Genomic DNA, 27821 nt, shown 5'->3' with positions numbered 1-27821 from the left:
GTTCATGAAATTAGTATTGTTTCACTCTTTGATGTTAGCCAAAAGTGCTCTTCGCAGCGCCCACAATGTGCCCAGTAATGACTCTTTCTGTAATTCGTATGGTGTTACATGAATTGGTAGCATATTTAAATAGGATTGTAAATTCTTTTTTATAAGACCAGTTGCTCCTCCTACTACTGGGACTGTCTGGTTTTCTTTCTTCCACATGGTTCTGCCTGCTGATCCTGGTATTTTATGACTTTGTGTCTCTGTGTATGCAAGACACTGTAGTCACTGGGTGTGCTGATTTCAATGATCAATGCTTCTTTTGTCTTCTCTAGGACCAATATATCTGTTTTTCTACCATCTGTCTTTTGAACTGTTGGTATTGGGTGATCCCATGTGATATAAACTTTATCATTTTCTATGATTCTTTGTGGCTCATGTTTCCAATGTTTTTCAGCCACTTTGATACTATAACAACCTCCAGTGTAACAGTCTTGCCACATTATTATGCCTTTCAGTATACACTCCCTCTGCCATTAGTGTGTTGCAACCAGCAACAAGGTGTGTGACTGTTTCCAATTTGGTTTTACAAAACCTACATTTGCCTGTTTCTCTCACATGTTCTATGGACTTTGTAAACCACAGTGTACATAGCCCACTATCTTCAGCTGCCAATATTAACCTTTCATTTCTTGATGTGAATTCACCTCTCCTTAACCATTCCTGGGTTCATTCTTTATCAACCTGAGGCTCTTCCAGAAGTTTTCTATACTTGCAGCTATATTTATGTTTTTTCCACATTTCTTGCCTTCTCACCTGGTCCTTCACTTATATTCTTTCTTTTGTTTTTTGGCACATTCAGTTGCTGCCTGGTTTTTACCTACTTCTGGTTTGATTTCCATTCCTGCTTGATGTCGATATGCTTCTGCTAAATTAAGCAGATGTGTCATCTTAGATTTATTCTCCTCATGTTTCAAAACTTTCACTACATTTGGATCTTGTAAGGTCAGTAGATATGTGTGGAGTCCCATGATTGCAGATCTATACATGTAATCAATTTCAAGGAGGCCCACCCCCCTTCAGAATGGGGAATATATAATCTTGGTATATATTAATTTTTATAAATCATTTGGCAAGCATGAAGTATCCTTCTTGTATCTCTGTGGGTGGTCCAGTTGGTGTACATGTCTGGACAGATACATGCCAAAGGGAGTATTATATTCAATGACTGGTCTAATGAGGACTGAGTAAAGGGGAACAATGACCTCCTGGATCTAGACACAGTCCTTTTGTTTATAAGCTGTGCAATATAGGACTATCTTACAACAATAGACACATGCAGGTCAGAAGTTAGGTCACTGCCCACATACGTTATCCAAATTCTGAACAACTGTAACAACTCTTAGGAGTGTATTGTCAATGTGGTAGTTCCCTGGGGTAGATAATTTCCAAAAGGATACAATAATGCATTTAGTTTCAGACCATGATTTTGACACCATTTATTTATTTGAGACAAACCTTCCTGCAGGATGGCTAAGTCATTTGGGTATTCAATGACTGATACTAGCTTACAGTCATCAGCAAACTTAGTCAGCCAGAGCCCTTTGGTATTAGGTTTTATTTCAGACACGTAGGTTCCAAACAAGAGAGGTCTAGGCACAGAACCCTGGGGGACTCCACTAGTGACTGGTCTCTTTGTGGAGGTAAACTCCCCTGTTTTGATTATCTGTCTCCTATCTGTGAGCCAGTTGGCAATCCAGTGGGTGACAGAGGGGTTTATACCCATTTTATTTACCTTTTCTTGTATGCCTGAGTAGGAAATTGCATCAAAAGCTTTGGCCAGGGCAAGGTATGTGGTGTGTACCATTTCCTTTCGTCTGTTGCTTTGGTGACCTTTTCAAAAAAAATTTTCCAGGTTGAGTAAGCATGACCTGCCCTTGATGAATCCAAACTGAGAAAGGTCTAATGTTTGGAGGTTCCCTATGTCCTGACTGATTAATTTCATGGTAAGTCTTTTCACAGCTTTGCATATGAGTTTGGTCAGATTTACGAGACTGTTAACTGTCTGGGTTTGTTTACAGTCCTCTCTTGTGCAGGGGAATGACTATAGCTGTTTCCAATTTGCTTGGTACAAAACCTGTATGGAGATATATATTTTTATGTATATATCTGCAATTGTAGTAGACACTTCAAACTGCAGTAGATGTAGGACCAGTTAGTATTTGTGGTACCTTACATCCTAATATCAATTAATTGTAATCAGTTATGCTAATTACTGCCTGTTGTATATTATACTGTCTGTTTTATACTGTTTGTCTTTGACATACTGTCTGTCAGTGTTTCCATACTGTTTTGTCATTGCTGTAATGGTGCAGATTGTGACTGAAAATGGTCCCTATACTAGTCCCCCTACTTCTTTAACAAAATGAAATAAATACATTTATACTAGACATATTGGCAATGATCTGTCTGTCCAGCTGAGATATCAAATTTGATGATTTAGCATTTGGAAGAACAGAAATGAATGTCCATCCTCTATATCCTCTTTTCCTGTGTTGGTAGGATTGATAAGTAACAGAAATTATGTTCAAGTAAAGGCAAGAGTATAATATGGACTGGAGTGCAAATAAATCAGATGTGATTGTAAAAATTGCAGATGTGGTAGTTGGTAGAATGCGTAAACTATGATATGTACGCAATTCATACCAGTCATATTGATTATGCATTATCTGACTGCACAAGATGGCTACCCGAAATTTTTAAAGAAATACTGATGGATTATCTCCTATTTATTAATATGATGGGTGGATGAGGAGATGATCTGCCTGAAGCAGGGACATGATATACACAGCTTGAATGAGTGATTATAACAGCTTGAAATTTATATACTGTTATAATTAGTCTGACTTGGAACTTTGCTTGGATATGTTAGTGTCCTCAGGAATGATGTGTTTTAAATGCCAGTTTAAACCCTATATCATTTGTAACATGATGGCAAAGATAGAGAATATAATAATGAGAATGCAGTTTGAGGAGGCAAGGAAGTGTGTTCACAACTAACGTGTTATAGGGAAATTTAACTGAGATTTAGTTACTTTCCAGATGAATGTGTTAATAGAGTGCATTTGTGAATAAAGGGGAATGGCGAACAGAAATAAGATGATAAGATTAAAGGAGTCATCTATAGGATGATGTGCCACAGAGAAGAAAATTGGTGTATAAGAAATCCTTGGAACTGGGTAGTTAGTAAGGTTAAAGAATGAGATATCCAGCTCAAAATAAAGTTAAATGATTAGTTAATGAAATGTTCTCCTAAATATAAGACAGTAAGAATACATTCCCTGAAAATGTTGAAATATATAAATAAACATGATAAAGGAATATCACTATTGCATTAATAAGGAAGCTGTCAGATTGTAAAGTTGAGGTAACATCTATTTAAAAGTAAACATTGCTATGCTACTTTATGATGTCATTATGTTAGATGTTAACTTATAGCAACAAAGAAGAGTTTAAAAAATGACCCGTTCATCTTGCTGTGCTCACCGACATATAAATAAATGAGTTTCCAGAAGGCAAGCAGCAACGCCTGTGATTCATTGTGTTGAAACAAGCTGGCTGTGTTTACATGCCTGCACATTCCATCTATGTTTCAGGACAATAATTTGAGATGTTGCACCATTTCAGGTACTGCTGCAGTGTTGAACTCTTAAAGCAAGGTCCACATTACTTATTCCAGATTATGTGTATAGGTTATGCTTCAGGACACCAAGACACTAACCACACTAAAAAAATCCTGGCTAAGGATTCCACAGTGATCTACTTATCAAAACAAGAACCAAGAAAAACTTCCATTTATAACATACTCATAACTCTTAATGCTGTATATGATATATATCCTAAACAATTACACTATTTGTAAAAATAATGTCTGCTCTTAACTTTGGTAGCATAGGTAGATAAAGTCATGCTATGACCCAGGTAATTCCAGTTCGAGTAGCATCTCAGGTGGCTGATGAGGCTGGTATAGGAGGACTGACATTACCATTCTGTGGGTAAGGTATATTGAAGTAGGTTCTGGAATGATGCAGTCCCTTAGTGGTGGGGTAAGTGATACACATCACAGCATAGGGATTATGCTCAGCTCTCCAAATCACTATTTGGTCGTAGCCTTTGTATCAGGTTTGCAGAAGCAAGCATCTGCCTGGGAAATGCACTGCAACCTCTGCAGTAATGCAGACTGTATGTCCTGACATGCAGGAATGCAGTTAGAACCATAAGAAATAGCCTCAAAGGTAGGATGCTGCAGGCAGCACAAGTGGCTCTCATTATTGCCTAAATGATGCCCCCCCTTTATGTGGCTATCACCCCTTGTTTCTGGGTTGACACCTCACCACAAACAAATGAATATGCTCAGGCCCACTAGAAAGAGGAGGCTCAGTGGTCAGAAGGTATCATGGCAAAATAATCTAGATAAAATAATGCCTGCTCCTTAACTATCCTCTAACATTTGCATCCAAAATTCTAAAAGGAGAAGGACGGCGTCTGTATAATATGCCCATAAAATGCCCATGTGACATAAACGCCACTAAAAAATGTTTTAGCCACAGGAAAGCTTGAGGGATGCAGCTGTCCTACCTTATCCTTGGAGCAGAAGTATCCATACCCTGACAGATAATTAGTGATAGATCTTTGATTTGTATTAGTTGAGGACAAGCATTTCACAATGTGCAGAGGTGAAACACCAAGATAGTTCTGAAATTATGTCCTGGAGTTTGTAACATAATCTAAAGCCAGGAGAGCAAATACCACAATTTGCTGAGTGAGGTAAGAAATGGGCCCCCACTCTTAAATTCAGGAATATGATCCCTTCAGACTTCTACCAGGCAAATTATCTACATAAGACCATTCATGACCCCAGAACTATACTCCTAAGGCTCTCAAGGAGTGTTAGATGAAATGTGCAACTTTAAAAACTGATAATCGGGGCAACAAGCAGGTGACCATGCAAAAGAGTTACTGTTTGATGAATCTGTGACCCTCGGTCACAATTTTAAATCTTTGAGAGACAAAACCAAAAACAAAGGGCAACAGATATCACCAAGTTTATAACATTCATGACATTAACTGGCAAAACATCCAAAGGATGAAACATTCCTTCCTCACATCCTAATTATCCTGTTCAACATCCAAAGAAAATGTGTGCAAAAACTTGAAAAGTGATTATCATGTAAAATATAATGTAAAGGAGCATAGCAAACCAGTTATGGCTTAAATATAAACTAACATCAGTAAGATACAGTGCTGTTTGAAAACAAATCAGAAAAGCACTCAGGTTATAATGAAACTAATATCTCCAATGAGTGCATTTTCAGCCCTCGCCACAGTATATATTGTCTTAGAGTTACCAATGGAGTAACCACATGCCAACAAAGCAGCATAAACACACGGGTGTGAAATTGTATACCTGTACCATGTTGTATGCAGATTCTCCATAGTCAGCCAAAATTGTACTTAGAAATAATTAAGCAGAAAATATTTACACCTGAGGCGGCTTATAAAGTCCTTACTATTATTATTATCACTGGAAAGTTCTGAATCCTTGTACAAGGGTAGTAGCAAGCTTACAATGAGGGTTAAATGCATTGCTGCCCTAGGGAAGTGCAGCTGGACATACTGAGCAGAAATTCTTAAAGTGCAATATGGTCATCTTTATCCACAGAATTGGACAGACCATAATGAATAAGTAGTTATAAGGCTTAAGGTTGAAGTGACCATTGAGGAGCATAGCTTAAATTCTCAGTTGGTTGCATGAACAATCTGGTTAAATGTCTTGACAAAGGGCACACTGTAGGCAAACAAGAGCTGAGGGAATCAAACCATGTACCACAAGAACTGCAGCTTATAGCCTTAACCCTTTTTCACCAGCTACCAGAAATTGGTTGAAAAGAGGTGCTAACAAGTAAAATGGACCATCACCAGTCTATGCTGCAAACAGTATTATTTAAACATATCACACTGAAATTGCTTTTAGCTTACTTACACTAAAGAACAAATTAAAATCCCCCCACCCCTCATCATCAACATACAGTACCAGGGTCCCATCCCTCATCATCAACATACAGTACCAGGCTTAAACATTTCACAAGCAGGTAGTGATATCGTCTTGGATATTTTAGTGAGAAGCCTAGAAATAAAATTCCAGCTATAAATGCCAGTGCCTCCCTGATAGGAAACTGCAAACACACACACACACACACACACACACACACACACACACACACACACACACACACACACACACACACATGCAATCACATAAACTTTGTACAGCTTTGACAATTTTCGCATATAAGCTGCTATGCCTAACAGATGTAAGGCCAATACTAACTCAAAAAACAAACAATCCTAGTGAAATCCAAAACTAAACAGGTTGTAAATCCAAAGAAAAAAGTCATAGATGAAATTAGGAAGTGCAACACCAAAAAAGACAGAAACTCTCTCATCAAACTGAATAGACAACTAAGAAGACTAAGTCCAACAAAACAAATTTTGAGATAAAGATAGTGTCCTGGGCCAAGGACGACCACAGGGTCTTCTTTAGCTATGTCCAAAACCTCAAAGGCAGTAAACAACAGTGTGTTGAACTGCTGATAAACAGAACCATGCTCAACGAACTGGGAGATGTAATGAAGCTTCTGTCTGACAAATTCAGCTCCAACCTTACCTCCTCTCACCCCCAGTCACCCCCTTCAGGAATATCACCAAACATAATCCCTCAAACTATTAGCAAAGAGTAGATCTTAGGCGCACCCTCTAAGACCAAGAATAAAGCATCATTGGGCCAAATAATATCCAAAGATATCTGCTAAATAGCCTGAAATTTGACCTTCTAGGGTCACTGGAGCCTCTATTCAACCATATCCTCCATACAGGTTTCGTGCCACATGAATGGAAGACTGGTTTTGTCACTAGCCATTTGTCAGTGTTAGACCTTCCTGTAAGATATAGCTATATATCTAAATATCTATATCTATATCTATATATCTGTATTTATCTATCTATCTATCTATCTATCTATCTATCTATCTATCTATATGTGTGTGTGTGTATTTATATATACATATAAACATATATATATATATATATATATATATATATATATATATATATATATATATATATATATATATATGGGTTCTGTTCAGAAGCTCGAAATACTGAAATCTCGTATTTCAGTATTTCAAGCCCAAGAAGCCGAATCCACATAATAGCGAAAGTTTAGAAGCATGAAATTCAAAACTTTGAATACCGGAGGTTTTAACTTTTGCACTTCTAACGTTCCGCTATGGTTATGTATTCAGGTAAGTGTGCGTGTGTGTGTGCTAAGGGGTTTGGGTAGGGGCTGTGGTGTATGTCAGTGTGTTTTGTTGCTGTGATGTGTGTGTGTGAAGAGAAAGTAGCTTGTGTGTTGGTGTTTTGTGTGTGTTTGTATGTAGTGCGAACTCGGATTGAGACTATTTAAGTAGAGGGGGTGTGGGGAGTGCAAGGGGGCTTTCATGTAGTAGAGTGATTGTGTGTGTTTGTGTGTGTGTGTGTGTGTGTGTGTGTGTGTGTGTGTGTGTGTGTGTGTGTGTGTGTGTGTGTAGTAAAACCGCAAAATTCAAAACTTCAGGTATTTGAGGTTTTGAATTTCGTGGTTTTTAGTTTTCATTGTTTTGTGGATTCCACTTCTTGGCTCAAGATACTGAAATTTGAGATTTCAGTATTTTGAGCTTCTGAAGTGATTCCATATATATATATATATACATACACACAAACATACACACAGACACACACACACATACACGCACACACACACACCCACACACACACACACACACACACACACACACACACACACACACACACACACACACACACACAGATATATAGATAGATATATAGATAGATAAATAGATATTTCTTATATATGTAGATGTACATGATATCTTTATCTGTTTACATACACAAAAACACACATGCATATAAATATGACATCGTTATTCGGTCAACCATTTAGAATACCCACAAAAATCTAAAGATGTTACTGCTCAATGCTAGGAGTCTAAACAGAAAAACTTTACTCCCTAGAAGATCTCTTCACCCTAGAGAGAATGCTGATGTCTGTGAGTTTACTAAGAGATGGTTGAAAGCTGTGGAGAGCACACCTACAGTGCAAGGTTATAAGGCTTTCCACACACTTAGGCCAGTCACAAGCAGAGTCTCTCAGGGATCAGTCCTGGGACTGCTCCTTTTTGGTATTTACTTCTGCAAAGTCAAGACCAATGTCAATGCCCTCTGGCTGTCTAAATTTGCAGATGATTGTAAATAAAAAGTTGTCATTGAATCATCCACTGACACAAATATTTTCCAGGAAGGGCTGACAAAGACAAACAACTGGTGCCAGAACCATGGGTTGAAACTAAATGCCATGAAATGCATAATATTATCCTTTGAGAAGTCATCCACTCCTGGAAACTATCATATTGACAACACAAGCCTATGAGCTGACTCAGTAGTCAGGGACTTGGGGATATACATAGACAGTAATATTGCCTTTGACCATCATGTGTCTACAGTAGTAAGGAAATCATTTTATGCTTTGCAACTTATAAAAAAAAGGTATGGCATCTAGGTCCAAGGAAGTCATTGTTCTACAGTACTCATCATTCATCAGACCTATAATTGGGTACACTTCCCCCTTTGGTATGTACCTAACCAGGCATATCCCACAATTGGACTGTCCACACAGGTTGCTCATGAAAAGAATACAGGGTGTAAGTAATATGTCCTATGCTGACTACCTCAAGGCCCTATCCCTGTATTCTGTCTCCTACAGTCTGTTGAGAGGAGATCAATGCCTTGCATACAAGGCATTATCAGACCCCACTCTGATGGTCCTCCTGCATATCCACAAAATAAACAGCACCAGAATTACCTATTCTGGAGACTTAAACATTGCTGTGATATAAATAGGACCTGCTGGAAAGACAGATACATATCCCAGAGACTACACCTTCTCTGGAACAGGTTTCCCATCCATGTGAAGCAGAGCTCCTCCCTAACCAAATTCAAGTGTAACTTTGACAATTGGATGGGGAACAGGAAATTCATGCCTTTTTTTGGCACCTATGTCTCTAATGGATACAGGCAGTCTGTAAATGTTTCATCTCCCAAGCCCCTGATTACAGTTATCAAGGGTGCCAGAACTTGTCTGAGATTTGGGATGCATAGCTAGACTAAAAAAGACACTTGTTGTCGTTAGCCTAGTAAACACTTATAAACCTATATAAAACATTTTAATGACCAGCTTGTGAAATCAAATTCTCATAAGCTCGAAAAATGTTTGCATGTATTTGTGGGAGGTCGCAATACAAGAAGAAGAATTTACCCTTTATTCACTGATGTGCAATTGCAGAGTTGATATATATATATTAGATGTACAGGTGCAGTGGGACTTGCCACCCCCCCCCCCGAAAAAAAAAAAAACATAGTTTTTTTTTTCACTGTGGTTTTGTTTAAATGAGTTTTGGTGTTTTAGGATCAGTTATTTATAAGTTGAAAGCAATAACTATGGCATGAGAGACCCCAGTTAATTATCATGTTGGTTGGGAGGGATGTGCAGGTCCAAAACAGCAGGGAAGGAGTCTGCAGCTAATGCTCTGTAAGGGGATGAGTTGTTCAGTGAGGGTAGTAGCCCTTTGACAAGGTCAGCAAAAGGAGGAGACGGGGCTATGAATGGGTTGGTCAATAAGAAAATTAGCCTCCCCATGCAGAAGTAGTCAGCTAGACCTACATGACACCTTTAGTTCCCCACTAACCCCAGTCCTAAATGGAGAAAGTTGAGGGGATTTATTACTGTCTGGTTCACCTGCCAGTGGATGTGGGGCACTGGGTAGAGTGCCAAAGAATGATGCATGGGGACAAAAAAGAGGATTTGTGAGTCGGGTATGTGATAGTTTATATATATATATATATAGATATATATATATATATATATATATATATATATATATATATATATATATATATATATATATAGATGTACTTTAAATTCTCGAAAAGCCAAAATGTTGAGTTGCAAAATAGCGAGATGGAAATGATGAAAATTTACATTCATGAACATAAGTTTTCACCACGAAGAGTCAGTTGGCCAATATAGTGAACTTTGCCCTTTTCTCCACTGTAGTGTGATCTTGAATTTGGTATATTTAGTTGGAGGTAGTGTGGTGGGGTGTCGGGGCTGGGGTGTGAAGCACTCAGGTTTTATTTGTTTCCATTTGTATTTTAAGTTTTGTTGTCCAATTGTTTACTTACCAGGGGAAAATTTACGATGATGTGGACATCCATGAATATAAACTTTCATTGTTTCTATCTCGCCCTTTTGCAACTCATCATTCTAGTTATTTGTTATGTATTTATTTTTTATTTTTCATTTGTTGACCAGGCTAGTCTAACTGGATACATGTCCATTTTCAGTAGAGGCCCAGGGAGAAAAGCTCCAGGAAAAACATACAAAAAATAATAGAGGATATAATAGAACAATGTAAACAGCAGTAATTGTTACATAAAAACATTATACCAAAAAATTGATTACATTTTTTTTTTTTTGACAGACGATGAACTACTCTTAGTAAATATAGCATAATCAAAATCTTTTAAGGGTAGTATACTAAAGAAGGTATAATATACTTGTAAACATTGAATTTATATGCAACACTTAGTATATATTAGCATTATAGGAAGGTTGTAGTAGATGTAGGTTGAAAATTAGAGTCAAGAAAAAATGTTAATCAGGGTTGGTACAGGAGCATAACCAGTGGTTATTGAGAATTATACAATGCCTACCCTAAAAACGTGCACGCTGATTGGCCAGCCCAACCAGCGTGCCCGTGGTAAATCCCTCAATATACTAACGGAAAAAGGTCCGGTCGCCCGGACTTTTTCTGTTAGTATAAAACACTGTCTCGCTATGTTAAAAGAGTTTAACATAGCGACACAGATTTAAAAAAAGCAACGGAGATCTCCGTTGCTTTTTTTAAAGCTGTCTCGCTATGTTAAACTCCTTTAACATAGCGACACAATGTAAAGCAACGGAGATCTTGCGATCTCCGTTGCTTTAAACCTGTCTCGCTATGTTTAATGAGTTTAACATAGCGAGACAGCTTTAAAATAAGCAACGGAGATCTCCGTTGCTTATTTTAAAGCTGTCTCGCCATGTTAAACCCATTTAACATAGCGAGAAGTAAAGCAACGGAGAACTTGCGTTCTCCGTTGCTTTTGCCCAAAGCTCTGATGTACCGCGAGGCATGCGCAGTACATCAGAACTGCCGGAACACCAGACAGGTGCGGAAGGGCAGCAAAGAGGCATTATACAATGCCATTATTTAAGAAAAGTAATTATTTCTTTTCTTAAATAATGGCATTATATAATAACCACGCCTGGTGTGGGTAATGCTGGATTACCCACGGTTGTCTTTGTTTGGTCCCTCCCGCTTCGCCCTCGGGACCAAACCACGCCAACCGTGGGTAAATCCAGCATTACCCACACCCAGGCGTGGGTTATTGCTATAATAGTTTTAGATTTCTTTTAAAACGTGGGAGTGAGGTCTGAGATGTGAGGTCAGGCAGTAGTTGATTCCATACTTTTCCGACAGAGTTAGAGAACAAAGAGTCACCTGCTGAGTTTGTTGATTTGGTAGTATTCATCAGCATTTTGTTTGAGGAGCGTAGATTCTTGAGATTATTATATGGTTTAATGAGGCTAGTGAGTATAGGAGTGTTGCGGGGTTGATAAAGGGTCTTATGGGTTATAGTAAGTTGGTGGAATTGAATCTTATTAAGAAATTCTAACCAGCCTAGTTGTTTTAGATTCAGACAGTGATGAGTTCTGAAAGGAGAGCCTGTAGCAAATCTGGCAATATTATTATAGGATATAGCTAGTTTGTTAAGGTTATTTTTAGAGAGGTTGGTGTATATAGGAGAGGCATAGAGTAGGGTTGAGATTAAATGAGGTCTGGCTATAGCAGTCCTAGCTACTGGTGTAAGAAAGGGTTTGATTCTGTAGACGGATCCTAGTTTACTGTTAACTAATTTTATTGTGGTATTTATGTGAGTATCAAAGTTGAGATAATTGTCAATTGTAATTCCTAAGAGTTTAGCGGTTGGGTCAGGAGAAATAAGAGTACCATTATTGGATGTGAGAGTGAAATGTAGAGGGGTGGACTTTTGGGTTGGTGTGAAGAGTAATAGTTTAGTTTTTTTGGGGTTTAGTAGGAGGCAGTGGTTAAAGAACCAATGTTCTACAGTATTGAAAGCTTTTTGTGTAAGAGACTGAAGTTCAGCCTGGGAAGTGGCTGAACAGATTATAGTTGAGTCGTCTGCATATTGAATGCAAGTGGAGAGTGGAATGGCTAAATGGAGGTTGTTGATATAAATGGAAAACAAGAGAAGGCCTAATATGGAGCCCTGTGGAACACCTAGTGAGATAGGAAGGTGATTAGATAGTTTATTTTGCCAGAGTACAGCCTGCTGTCGGTTTTCAAGGTAAGATATGAACCAATTCATAGATAGAGGGTCAAGTGAAAGGGACCTAAGTATATGTAGAAGGAGTTGGTGATTAACCATGTCAAAAGCTTTAGATAAATTGACAAAGACTGCAGAGGAAAGAATATTTTTGTTACAGTTTTCATTGATACAGTTTGTGAAGGATAGCAGGGCAGTAGTGGTACTGTGGACAGGTCTGAATCCATGGTGACAGTTAGCCAGTAGGTTGTGATGGAGAAGGTGGTTAAGTAGTTGTTTGTGGATGCACTTTTCCATTATTTTTGCAAGTGGGGAGAGTAGAGCTATGGGACAAAAGTTGGAAAAGTCATTGGAGTTTCCACCTTTATGTAGTGAGATGATATGAGAAATTTTCCAGATAGATGGGATAGTACCTTCCTTTATGGTTCTATTTATCAGTATGGAGATGGGATAAGCTATAACTTTAGTTCCTTTTCACAGGAATTCAGCTGGGAGTTTATCAGCTGAGGGGGTAGTTGGTTTTAGCTTTTGGAGAAGGGAGCAGATATAGGATGTGGGCACTGGTTCTAAATGAAATAATGGAGGTGGCTTGGTAGTGGGAGTTGGCAGATTGGAGGTATCAGGGAATAGATGGCTAGCAAGAGTTTGGATAGTGTTGGTGAAGAAAGAATTGAAGGCATTAGCTGTTTGTGTTAGATTTTCAGAGTTAGAGCCTGGAGGGATGGGGGTAATAGTTTCACCTGGGTAAAGAAGTTTGTTAATACTAGTCCAAAATTTTTGTGGTTCCTTGAGGGAGGATTGTTGTAGTTGGAGATAGTAGTTCTTTTTGTCTAGTAGGATGGCTTTTTTGTATTATTTCTATGTTGTCTAAAGGTTTGGTGATCTATAGGATTCCTAGTAGTACGCCATTTTGCCCAGGATTTGTTTCTGTGAAGGATTAGTTGCCTAGTATTGTTAGAGAGCCAAGGAGCAGGTTTAGCTTTATTTCTAGTAGAACGTGTTGGGGAGTAACGGTCCATGATTGTTAAGAAAGTGGAATTAAAGTATTCAACTGCTTTATTCATAGGGAGGGATTTTAATGGTGACCAATTACATTGTTTAAGTTCTGTTTGGAACAGCTCTGGGTTAAAATGCTTTTTGGTGCGTACTGTTCTGAAAGTGTTAGGGAAAGTTGGGTTGGTTTTATGTCTGATTATATATATTAGCGAATGGTCACTTAGGTCGTCTGGGAGAGTTCCCATTGTGTAAGTTTGGTGAGGACTATTAGTGAGTATCCAATCCAAGGTACTTTCTTTATTGTTAAGTCTATTAATTCTGGTGGGGGAGTTTATAGCTTGTGAGAAACCATAAAGGTTAATATGGTTGGTAGGGTTTGTACTGCTACATGAATTCCAATCTATATTAAAGTCTCCTAGGACTATGGTTTCTTGTGGGAGATTAGAAGAAAGCCAATTTAGGATGTATTCAAGTATGCAGATGTTATTTCCTGGGGGAAGATATGCGTAGATGATGTTTATGGCTTTATGTGTGTTAAGCTGGAATTTGGAGGTAATTATTTTGGCACTGTTGTCTAAAGATAGGTTAAGATTTACAGTGCTGAGTTGTATTTTTGCTTTATAGAGAATTGCTACCCCTCCTCTTTTTTGGATGTGCGGTCTAGTCGAATGATGCTATATCCTGGAGGGGTGATTTCATTGTCTTTTATTGTGGGTTTTAGCCATGTTTCTGATAAGCAAAGGATGTGAAATTGGTGGACATCTAGAAGGGCACGAACTTGAGCGATTTTATTGCAGATACTGCCTATATTAAGATGAGCAATAGAGAGTGAATTAGAAGGTTTGATAGGGGGTAGGGTGCTAGTTTTGCAGTGGTTAGAGTTTGCAGTGAATGGGATGGAGTTTGGGCCAGGGTTAGGATGAATGTCCCTGTCTATTAAGGAGTGGAGGAATATAAAGTGCTTAGGTTGGAGAGGCTTACAATAGTAATCACATTTTTTTTAGTTTTTAGATCGCTATATTTGATTTGTACTAGTCTGTGATATTTGGCTAGTAGGTAGCTGGGTTTGCAAATGATTGTTAGGAAGTTTGGAGATATGGTTAATGTTGGCGTTAAAGTGTATTTGGAAGGGATGAGAAGGGTATAGTAAAGAGGTTGTTCATAGGAGGTTAAGAGATAGATTGTGGTTAGAGCAGGAAGGAGTGAGACCAGTATTAATAGTTGTAATTGGTATCGCATGGTTGAGTTGGACTTAATATTGATAGTGAGGTGTGAGTTTAAAGTTGAGGTAGGTTTTATAGGCATATTAGGAGGTGTGCCAGTAGGTGGTATTTATTACAAAGGTGGATGAGAGGTAAGGTATCAGTGGGTGTGTTGTGAGAAATTAAGGCTGGGTGTGTTAATGATGTGATTTGTGTGATTGGAGTAGGTATAATGGGGGTGTGTCTATAGAGGAATAAATCTAGGACCACTGGGGATCGGGTGGGAATTGGGGGCAGGGTAGGGGAGCGGAGTGAGCCCGAAGGGCGAACAGAGTGAGGTAAAGACAAGAGAGTGGACTTTCAAGGAAGACAATCTGTTAAGTGGGTGAATTCTGCAGGTAAGTCTGAAAGTGAGAGAATGTAGAAGTGAGTTGTGAGGCTAGTAAGAGGAAAGTAAGGATTTCAATGGAGTAGAATGTGGTTAAAGAAACCCTAGGACAAGGGTGAGAAGGTAAAAGAGTGAGTCAGTGAAAAGCAGAAGCTGAAAAACCGGGATGGGGCGGTATAGTAAAGAAATAGGTGTAGGAATTGATATGCAGAAAGCTTATGTTAAGGTGCCACCTAGTGGCTAGTCACTTAATTGCAGCGAATGCTTCACTTACAAGGGAAGCAGGCTACGGGAGAGAGGGAGATAGGCTACTAATCAAAAAGAGTGAGCAGGCTGGATATAAGGGTTTGCTTAAAAAGTACAGAGATAAACGGGGTGGTTGTTGGCTGCTGGCTAACCTGCTTGGGATGCTTGTCTAACCTAGCAGAGTCATTAAACATTGAAATTAGCACAAAGTTCTAGTAGCTGTTACAGCACATATTTTCACTGTCTTATAACAAGTTGGTCTCTCAGGGAGCTGGTAGGTAAATTCCTGGTTTGGACTATTTTTCAGAGGCATCCAGGAGGGTGTATTCTGGTGATTTAGTACAGGGATGTACTGAATCACAAGGCTGGTAAATGAAGGAGGAGAGAAAAAGGTAGTGAGACAGACAGTACTAGAATTAGAAAGCAAAGAAAAGAGACTTTTCACACACAGTTACATGTAATTGCCACATTAAACATCCAAAATCCTTTATTTGTATTGAAACACCTAAAGAGTACAGTATAAATCAGGTACAGCTATGACTCTAAGAACTCTGCAAAAATACATACAGGTAGCTGGGATGGAAAGAGCTACATAAGCTTATTCTTTAAAAATAAGTACACCAACAGTAGCAATTAAATTAATATTGTATCAACAACAACCTTTCAGGACTAGGACACAATGTTGCTAGAGTTACGTCATTTGTTATTTTGACATTTTATATATATATATATATATATATATATATATACACACACACACACTCACACACACACACACACACACACACACACACACACACACACACACACACACACACACACTGGATATAAAAAGTTCACACACCCCTGTTAAAATGTTAGGGTCAATCAAAATCAAAAGGTGCTTCAGCAAAGTATTAATTTAAGGGTCTGCACACGTATGCAACCAGCATATTGTACGTTTTTTTTATTTTTTATACTTTTTCCCCTAACAGATTTGTTTGTTTTTCAATTGAATTGTAGAGGTTATAGGTCACATTAAAGGTGGGAAAACTTTTGAAATTATTTATTGTGGTCTCATTTTTTATATCACAAAAACCTGGCATTTTAACAGGGGTGTGTAAACATTTTATATCCATATGTATAAACACAAAGATATATATATATATGGGTCACTATCACTCTGTCCACTAGTCATGTTGTTGACAGAGTACAGTGTTGGAATTAGGCTAAGTGGAAGTTTGGCTAGATGCATGCAATGTTGAGACTATGAAGTTAGATGGATGAAAATAAGTGTGTTGGGTTCTAATGTCAAACGCTATGGATTTATTGAAACTTTAAGCACCAGGGGATGTGAGTGTGCATATGAGTGCTTGCTGGTGAAAACTAGTTACTGTGTAGGGTAGGAGATAGATTTAGTGTTCTACGTGTGTGATTTTAGTTTGCGGTCTCCAATTAGGTGGAAAGTGAGTACATGTGTACACATTTCTGTGGGTTAGAGTTAGACTAAGGGCTAGGATATGGATAGATTTAGTGCTTTGCTTGTGATTATGTTTGTTGTATGTGTGCATGAATGGAATGTAAGTGCATGTATGAATGCTTGTGGGTTTGGACCAGAGTTAGGGCTAGAGAAGGTAAGAGATTTAATGGATACTTTTTTTTGTGTGAGTGTATGTGTGTGTGTTTGTGTTTGTGTGAGACTCTCTTGTGTAGTGGTTGTGTTATGGAAAGGTTATTCTTTGTTTTGCAATTTCTTTTTTCCATTTGATGGCTTGGCTTACACATGTTTATAATATACCTGTTTATCTATGCGTCTTTACCTAAAATAATCAAACCAATTTAACACTAATGTTGCCAATGTTAACAAGTTAACATTTACAAAAAACATCAACAAGCTTCTGCTCATGCTGTGAGTAATAACTTTGAAGCAAGCAAATTTTAAAGTATGTATTTTGCAGGAGTGTAAATCCCCTGCATTTCCATGTAGGAGGCAGAGCTCCCTATATTAAACTACTAATTATTTGTGGTGGAATAGGTATCACATTCATCTTTGGTGTAGAGGCCTGTGGGTTCTGTACAATCAGTAGGCAGCTTGTTTACTGTCATTGCAGTGCAGCATAAGGGGGCGGTGCTTTGAATGAACCCCATATGCTTGGATTAGTGGTCACTTGTGGATGTAGAAGAGTTCATGGCACCTATTGAAAAGAGAAGGGGTGTTTTATTCATGTTTTCACTCATTTTTATCAGAAAAAATTAAATCAAGTATTTATACTTATACTTAAAATTATTTACAAGTTATAAACACAAAAGGAGACGCAATCAACACAAAGGTACTTCCATGATGCCTGCACACTAAGTAACAAGTTAATTTCAGCTCTCCCAGTGTGAAAACAGAAACTCAGAAAAGAGAGCCAGTGAATTTGGCATTTTGGGTAAATTTAAGTTGCTGGCTTGTAAGTGTATTACCTAGATGCCAGCAAAGAAGAAATTAAGACAAGTGGAAAGAAAATCAACCACAAAAGGTGAAGAGCAAACACTGGTTAGGAAGAATCCTATATCTGTTCAACAAAAAGCAGCTCAAGCTCCAGCTTTGGTGCAAGAAATGGCTTCCAGCATTCTAGAGGAAAAATAAGTCAAATGTGCTCAGATATGATTAAAATAAACAAAACAATCAAGGAGTATATCAACTCAAATAATAAAAGGCTGGAAAAATGGAAGAAGCTGAAAACAGGTATTCAGATGAGCTGATAAAACTACAAAAATCAGCAGTCAAAATGAAGAAACAGCTGGTTGAGTATGAGACAGCTCAAGAAGATGTTCCAAAAATGGTAGAATTATAGGACAGAACACTTAGGGAAAACCTGAGTGTTTCTGCTGTACCAGAGAAACTGGAAGGAATAGACTGTATTAATTTTATGAAAGCACAAATAAGCAACTGGATGGTATTCCACAGCAGAAATTATTAATTGAAACATCTTTTGTCTGTACTCCAAACCTGGCCACAAGAAAGCAACTAAGACCTCCAATAGTAAAGATGAAATCCTACCAACAGAAAGAGTTGATTCTAACAAAACTGTGGCAGGTCAAAGTACTAAAAGTTGGAGACAGTAGAATGTTTGTGAAGAATGATTACTAATTGTACACTAGACAGAAGAGGAATAAATTCATTCCAATAATCGGGGAATGTCAAGAGGCAGATGCAAGATTCAAGCTGCTGTGCCCAGCTGTATTTGGAATATTTTGCAGAACATGCTAAGGAGGAAATACAAAAGTTTGTCCAACAAAAAGTGAGCTATCAAACAAAAGGGAACTCTGCTTTTCATTCTTGTGATAATAAAGCTCATAGATAGACATTGCCACTAAACTCTTTACCAGTGTTCCAAAGGAAAATGCTTGAGAGAGAAAGGCACAGGAGGTGACTAGAAGAACCTAGAGTACATTGGAAATGAACCAGAGACTGGAGTTGGGATATGGACATCAACAGGACTAAAACCAGCAACTTGGAAATTAATGAATAAAAATGTGGGGTTACAAAGCAAAAATCATATTTGTGAAATATGGCTGAACAAGAAAGCTGGAAATATTGGACGTTTTTGACTTCATTAAATCTGCTGGGGCCTCCAAAGCATATGCCCTATGTCATGGCATTAATGTTTGGAAGAAAGAAGAGTGTAATAGGTAACTGTAAGTAAAACAGCTTTTGTTCTTACCAGTAATTTTATAAAACATGACATACACCTCATGTTATATTGTAAAACATTTTCATCTATTTTATGTGTTATAGTGATACTATAAAGTAAACAGTTGCCCCTTTTCTACTTCTTCATCTTCTTTCTTTCTTCTTGTTTAGTTGTAAGACATGTAGGCACTGGAGTGTAAAAAGAGAAGGAACTCTGGGCAAAATCATGTTTAAGATAATACACTGTAATCTTGGTTTGCTAGTGTGAGGGACAGGCTGTGAAAGTATACAGATCATGATATAAGTAAAACTGATATGCTTTTTCTTACTTTTGCATGAGGAATAACTAGATAAAGGCCATTGGCTTGATATAACAACAAGCTTTAAGTAGAAGTAAGTAAATCCGAACACTGAATGTAATGAAAAGTTTTCCTTTAGCAAATAAATGTTCACTGTGCAACATGAGAAGCTTGTAGCTAAAGGCAAGTGTGCATCTGGTTCTCATATTTCTATGGAGACAAACTGGTAAATGGGTAATAAAAATAGAATAGTTTTTCAATGGCTAAAACATAATGTTTTCTGAAATGTTTCAAGTTGTTTTCCACATCTAGGAAGGGGAATAAAGGTAAGACAAAAAATGACATACCTTAGTGTAAGTAGAAACATAGGCTGCACCATGTGTCCTAGCATGGATAACCTTCATTATAGGTTAGTTAAAGCCTGTGAGTGTAGCTGTCAGTCTGGGGCAATTGTTACTATTAGAAGGGTTAAACCATTATTTGAAGATGTACATAGTTTTGTGTGTTTGTATTAAGTAAATAGGTTTAGGGGTTGTGTTTTTTTTTTGACGGCTTTCATTAAAATGAAAGGTCTTGTAAGATGTGACATAGGTTCAAATGGATATGACAAGAATCAGCTGTATAAAAGATCAACTTGCCAAACATTAGTGTACACATGTAACACAAACTGAAACTAGACATTTTAAAAAAGCTGTTATAGATAACAAGTGAGGAATTATAACTCCTTATCAGAATGGCAACATTCTAACTACAAATGGGAGATTAGGAGTGTCACAAACAGCTACAAGTCATATCCTGTCAAAATTCCTGGAAGTAATGCAACAAGGTAGATAAATACATACACCTACCATCTACCCCATGAAGGAAAGAAATGTTATACATCAATTCTATAACCTTGCAAACTTCACACGTTTTTGCTGCAATAGACTGCACCCACATCCCTAATAATACCATGTTCATCCAGAAGCAAAAAGATACATCAATGGAAAGGGCTGGACATCTCTGAACTGCCAGGTTATGTGTGCTGCAGATGGCAGCATAACAAATGTCATGGTGGCACACTGGAAGTGTTTATGATGCTGCCATATGGAGGGAAAGTTGTCTGAAGGCTACATGCCAGGATGGTGAAATCCCTGAGGGACAACTATTGGGTAAGCATAGGAACACAGTTAGGATGTAAGATAATGACATCCCTGTCAACCTTATCCATGATGACAATATATGTGTTTACTCCTCACAACTGGTGACTATGGTTATGCACTTGAGCCGTGACTAATGACTGCATATAGAGAACCGTCAAACCCTGTAGAGGAGGCCTACAATAGAGCACACCACCGAAACATGAAATAACATAGAGCATGTCTTTGGTGTACTGAAAGCTAAGTTCAAATGTCTTGACACATCTGGGTGTATACTGCAATACATACCTGAAAAGACAGCACAGATGATGTGTGCCTTTCTACCCAGTATGGTAATGACCACATATGATGGTTTGCTCACTGCAGGTGTGGGTGACCTATTCCATGAACCCCAGATGTCTGAAGGGGGCAATCCACAGCTATCAGAGGAAGACAGGAGGACTCGGGATGCAGAAGAAACAGGCAGGGGCAATGATGGGTGTGACCAGAAGTCCAGGCCCAGGCAACACAGCAGCATCTGACAAACCTTTGAACAATGACAAGCAACATGTACAGAAGTATATAGACTAAATATTTATGTTCAGATGTTTCCCCACCACAACAGCAGCACAGATTGCATCTAATGGAAATTACCCAGTAGATGTACACACTGAGCATCAGACATAACAACATAACTCTAATGTATAACACTATGAACATATACAAATCTGTCACAGAATGGATCTACAGCTAAGGCCACAAGTTAGGCAATAGCTACGCCAACTTAGCACTGGTCAGTTGGGAAGAGCAAAACGTTTTGTTTGCCACTAATCCTTTCTTTGGACAAATACTATGGTATGTTAGGTTTGTAGATGAGGTTTTTATGTTATGGAAGGGCTCCAGCTCTGATCTAGACCAATTTTTGGATTACTTGCATTCAACAACTGATTTTTTAAGGTTTACACACCAGAGTTCAGCCACTGACGTAAGTTTTCTTGATGTCAAAATCAGTAAATCTGATTTGAATCATCTCCGCAGTACTATATACCATAAACTAACTAGAAAGAACACATTGCTGTATAAATCTAGTATGCACCCTAGACACATTCCTAGGAATGTGTTAAGAGGGCAAGTTTTTAGTACACTCAGGCTACATAGTAATGACAATGATGCAGTAGCTACATTGAATAACTTGAAAATTGAGTTTCTGGCTAGGGGATATTCTAGTGCAGACATTGATAATGCAACATCTGATGCCTGGAAGCTTAGAGATACTAGGTGCAAACCTTATTATAATCACAACAGAGCCACTGCAGATGCAACACACAGTGCCACAGCTGAGAACGACTTTAAAGTGGTTCTCCAGTTTTCGAGCAACATTAATCAATATGTGGATGTTGTTAAGAAATACTGGTACCTTTTACAAGAAGTTCCTGGCCTTGTAGACAAGGTTGGACTGACTCCACATTTCAGTTTTAAGAATAGCAAGTCACTTAAACAACACCTTTGCCATGGGGAAGCATGCAAAATGTTAACTCACTCTGTTCGCCGTGGATCTTTTCCATGTAGGAACTGTAGTGCCTGTCAGTTTGTTTATAACAAAAATAATTATGTGCATCCTACCAGGCATTTTTCATTACATTCTAATCAATATTCAGATTATAGAACCACTGATGTTGTTTATTTTTGTTTTTCTCAACAATGCCATGCTTATTATGGGGGCAAAACAAACAGAATGTTGAAAGATCGTATTTTAGAACATGTGAGAGACATTACCAACTGTAAACAATCCAGTGCTCTGGCCTGTCACTTTATGTCTAATGATCATTCACATTCTTTTAAATTTTTGGTTTTGCAACATATTTATATGAACCCTAGGGGTGGTGACTTAGAAAATATTACAGAGGAGCATGAGCAAAAATGGATACTGAAGCTTAACTCTGAGAAGTTTCTTGGATTGAATGCTGCCACTACTTTGGTTCCCTTTTTGAAGGCTTGACCACTCATGCACTGATTTCTAGATCTTTTAGAAGATATTTTAGATGTTTTTAGCTTTTTTATATGTCTTACTGTCATTGTTTTACCTTATATATGTATGTATATGGTTTTTTACACTGTATATAGTGTGGTTATATATGCTTAGTAACTGTGTGTAACATTATATGCATAGTGCATCTTTATTGTAGGATTCACTGTGTAAGCTTCTCTTGAATTTGATTGTGTACAGCTTGCTAACCCCTAATTAGTTAATTGAGTAATGGATATTTGACTATTTAAATAGAGTGTAAGCCTTTTACTGTTGTCTGATGAAGCAACTTTATGTTGTGAAAGTGCTCACCATTTTCTGTTTTCTGTTTTGTCTATCAATAAATGTTCTCAGTGTGCTAGCTCGGTGCATTTTCTTTCATTTTGTTTGGGCTCCTTTTTGCACCTTGCTTTTACCTACGACCGTTTTGATTTTTATACTAAGGCCACAAGTTAGACTGGTATGCATCCAGACTCATAGTGGCATATCTGTGTATAGCAGACAACAAGGGATGCATGTCTGTAAAACCCATTCCTAACTGTCCATTATCAAAGATGCAAACAGGAAAACAACTCAGGAAATAACACAAAACTGCTGTCAATATCACAAGCAAAATACGTCACAGTAAAGTATGGATAAAGTGCAATGTACTAAATAGAGCCACCTATGGTCAGTAAAAATGTCAGACATCTGTGGCATCAGACTTCACAACGACCATAGACAGATGACATTGTCAGTGGTCTGCACAGCAATCATCATTGCCACAGGGTGAGACTGACACTACAGGACATAGTGGATCAATTGTCAGTGTTTCTCTAATGCAGTCTAGGGTGCCCACACTGATGGTTCACACCATGGTATGATCTGTTCCTATGGAAACACTCAGCCCAGATTGCTCCACAAAGGAGACTGATAGGGTGACATCAGTATGTAGAGGCACGCTATGAGAAGGAGCATGAGTGTGGGTTGACTGTCTAGTTATGAATGCCAGTCTGACATCAGATGGGCCAGCAGCAGAAGTGTGTGCAATTTGCAGCATAGACATTGATGTCCGATGGGCAAGGGTTGGTCTGCTATTAGGGGGGCCTGCCTTTCCCATGTGGCACTTGGCTAAGCACAGTCAGGGCATGCAGAACCCTGCTCATACTACAGCACTGCTGTATTACTTCCACAACCAATGATTGAATGGACAGTGTCACAGATAACATGCTTTCATTCTGTGCAGCCAGTACCACCATGACCTCACTGTGTCTGCACTCCTCTCCTTCACATGCAAAACTCACAGCTGCTGTGCAACATGAACTATGACACAGGCAAGTCTATGGATGTCAGATCCATGACATCACTGGGAATGTTCATTTGCCTACATGAGTAGGAAGACAGACCATGACACATTCCAATGCACACCAGCTACATGTCTAAATCTACTGCAATGGGCAGTATGGACATGTTGAGAGGAAGTGTCTACATTACCAGCAGACTCAACATGGGGCTGTGGTCCACAGGCCTCATGGTGTCCACCATCTGATGTGCCATCATTGTCAGAATGGCAGCACAGGTTTTTCTTCCCATCTGAAGCTACAGCTTCATCCAAATGACTGTCACCATCTGGACTGGACTGCATCCTCAAATTGGTCTCCTTTGTGCCAAGGGTCATGCTATCATATGAGACACATGAGGGGCCCACATCAGGATTAGTGGATGTACTAATGGAGGATAAAGGCAGTGTACACACTAAATGAAGAGATAGATGACACAGGTCAGGAAAATTTGCTTATATCATATGCTGGATATCCTTAATGACATATGCTATATATATCTCATTACAATGTTACAGATAATGACTTACCAGGTGGTCCTGTAGGCATATGGCCCACAGGATCTATATTGCAGGGAGGTGACAATTATTTTACATATGCAACATTCATGACATATATGAGGAATACAAGCATAACACACATCTGTGATGTCCTTATGGAAAGCCAGCACTGGAGGGGAGGGATGAAATGTAACTTTTGTAGGAAAATAAAGTCAGAAACACAGCATCCTTAATCACATACTAGCCAGCATGTACCATTCCAACAGAGGTAAAACACACAGTAGGTAACACATACAGATGACACTGTAATTCTCAAAACTGGGAACACTGAAAACACCAATGTCAAAATTCCATGGCAAGCACAAAGATTCTCCAAATTTATTATAAAAAATGAATTCACCAGACAGTAAGTACTTTCATCTCTAATATGGACTTCTGTTCTGGTTCGGTATTGAAAACATACATAAGAATAGGTGACAGGACACAGTGAATGTGTTGTGTGCATGATGTGCCATCTGTTAGTAGCAATTCTGTTTATCATACTTGATCTATGTAATAATTTTAGGCCATTTCATCAGAGAATGGGTTTTTAACGACACCTGCAATGTATTCTGATATGCCTTTATTCTCATATGCAGATATCTCATGTCGACGTGATATTACTTAATGTCTGTTGGATTGCAGATGTGAACATCAGTTTCAGTTTACTGTCAACTCTTTTCACAGGAATAGTTGAAATGATACACATTTTGTTTTCATTGTTATGGTTTTGATTACTGAAACATGTTGCATTTGGTGGTACAGTTGCCTATGGCCATAACACATTATAAGTTTTCATACCAACTGTTTTCTGCCTGCTCATTGTGTCACAGTGGATATGTTATGTACTTATATAGTAGCAGGTATGCATATGTACTTTGTGCTTTGTGTTGTGATTTACCTTGACTGAGCTTGGGATCCATGGATACTCACCCATCAAACATCAGAGACAAGCACATGATAGACCACTGCTAGAGTCCTCCGATGATGACAACGACCATGACAGAGATGAGGGTCACAATGAGGAAGGTGTACTTGCAAATGCCATCATCCCTGGTGTACCCCAGAGGAGACAATGCCCAGCACCATAGCAAGGTGATTATGGGGAGCAAATCTGGGAGGAGTCATTCATAGAAATAGCCCAGGAGATCATTCATGATGTTCATCCCCATCCAGGTGGACCCTTAGGACTGTAAGTATTGTCTGTGTGATCCACTTGTGTAATGCTGCCACCATGGTGTTTGCCATATAAGTGATATGACTGTACAGACACACTTGTGCATGCATAGCATTTTGCTGCCATGCTTATGTGATACACCACCATCAGCATACACTGCAGATGTCATGTGACATTTAGCATTATGTTGCAATGAGTGCATGACACACATTACCACATTAGACTTTCATTCAACATTCAACTGTCCATGACTTTCAGCAGTTAGAATGCTGGTATTGTTGCAATAGTTCTATTGTATACATGTGTTGTACTGACAGCAAACTGCAAACAAATGTTGCCCATATTCCACAAATAAGACAGTGGTATGGGTATGAGTTGTAGTTTGCCATGCCATGCATTTTCAACAGATGGACATGCCCTTGCCCTTGTGTTTTGGATGATACTTGTCATGCTGTTACACTGGCATGCTGGTATTATATGTGGCATGTTTTTGGCAATGCTGATACTATGGTGTTTTATATAATTGTATCTGATACATATGAGCAGTTCTCCTTTACTGAATGCATAGTTTACCAATGTATAGTTCATTTATATCTTGTGGTAATGCTAATTTATCCAGTAACAGTGCAGTATGCCTTCTTTGGTCTATGTTACATTTCCACATCTATTCCTTATTCACATAAATTCATACATTTTGGCAAATGATGTACATGTGGAGTGATGTATGTACATGTTTCTCCACATATTATGATCAATAGAGTAACACTATTGTACCTTGGAACTGTTAGCAGTCACTGACTTCATGTTAATATACTGTAATTTTGTTTACAGGACTGTCTTTTGCTCAGTCATAACCAGGGTCAGTGTCATATACCCACAGGTGTTTATTCCACATGTTGTTTTACATTGGTATGACAGTATACATGTGTATGTGATATCAATTATTTGCTTGCTTACCCATGCTTGTTGCTGTTATATGATTGTACAATATTGTGTGTGTGATTTATACATGCCCATTTTTGTTGACATCACTGATGCAGTCCACCCATGTGACAGACATTGACCATTCATTTCAATGTAGTTTGGATTGACTTCAGCACCAGCCTATGTGGTGCACACATGCATTTGCAATGTGTAACCTTACACTGTCTTGCTTTATCATTTGGCTAATGAACTTTGATGATGTGTCTTCCTTGATGTGGGACCATGTTGTCCATCTTCTCTCCACCTTTGTAGGCATATCATATATCTTGCACATATGCATAGTATATGTTCACCTTTGTTGGAATCTCATACATTTTCATCTAGTTGTTTTTTTTTTTTTTTGCAAGATCAACTTGTGCCAACTCTATGGCCATTATACAGATGTAGGACATATGCACACAAGTTGCTGGCTACTGTTCACAATACATCCTTGTTCTTGTTATACTTGTGTGTTAAATATTAACCAGTGTATGTTAAACTTCATTTGCACAAACTGATATTGGTTGTTTGTTTTGTGTTGTTTGTTTTGTTTTACATTTATTGACCAGGAGTGTCGGACTGAGCACAAACCTTTTTTCATCGGAGGCCCAGGGAGAAAAGCACCAAATTATACAAACATTAAAATACAAAACATTTAAATAACAAATGAGATATTTAGGTACATTACAGATATCATATAGTAATTACTTCATTATACAAGACTAAAAACAAAAGGATGATGATGATGATAAAAGCTTAGGAAGTAAAGATGTTGATTGTAAAAGAGTTTGCTAATGTAAAGAGCAATAAGTGGTGTATTACAGAAGCTAAGGAAATTACACAGAAAGTATAGGTTGCAAGCTGATTATGTCATGTATTATTGCTTCATAAACAGTACTGTGTAGGTTGCCTATGGTCAGGGAGGGTGCGAACAGCAGCAGATCCAGTGTTTTTTAAAGTAGTCTTTAGTGGCTGAGTTAAATTGTTTGGGGTGGGTAAGGGTCTTTATTTCTAGTGGGAGTTTGTTCCATGTAATAGTGGGGTGGTAGCTATATAAGTTGTGACCAGTGTTAGATTTGGGTCTGTAAACATTTAATAGATCTTGGGTTGAACTTTGGAGATGTTTTGTAGGGGAATAATGGGAGATGAGGGATGATAGAGCTGGGCAGAAAGCTGGCTGATATAGAAAAAAGTGTATGATTTGGAGCTGAGATTGGAGAAACAGGTGAGGTATTTCAAGCCAATTCAGGTATTTTAGGGAGAGACAGTGGCAAGATTTATGTTTGTTGAGTTGTGAATCTAGCTATCTTGTGATAGATCGATTCTAGCTTGGTAACT

Source organism: Protopterus annectens, chromosome 11.part0 (genome assembly GCF_019279795.1).
Source record: "Protopterus annectens isolate FY-2018-M chromosome 11.part0, PAN1.0, whole genome shotgun sequence".
Taxonomy (NCBI): Eukaryota; Metazoa; Chordata; order Ceratodontiformes; family Protopteridae; genus Protopterus; species Protopterus annectens.
The sequence above is the reverse complement of the archived record's forward strand: the minus strand, read 5'-3'. Positions refer to the sequence as shown.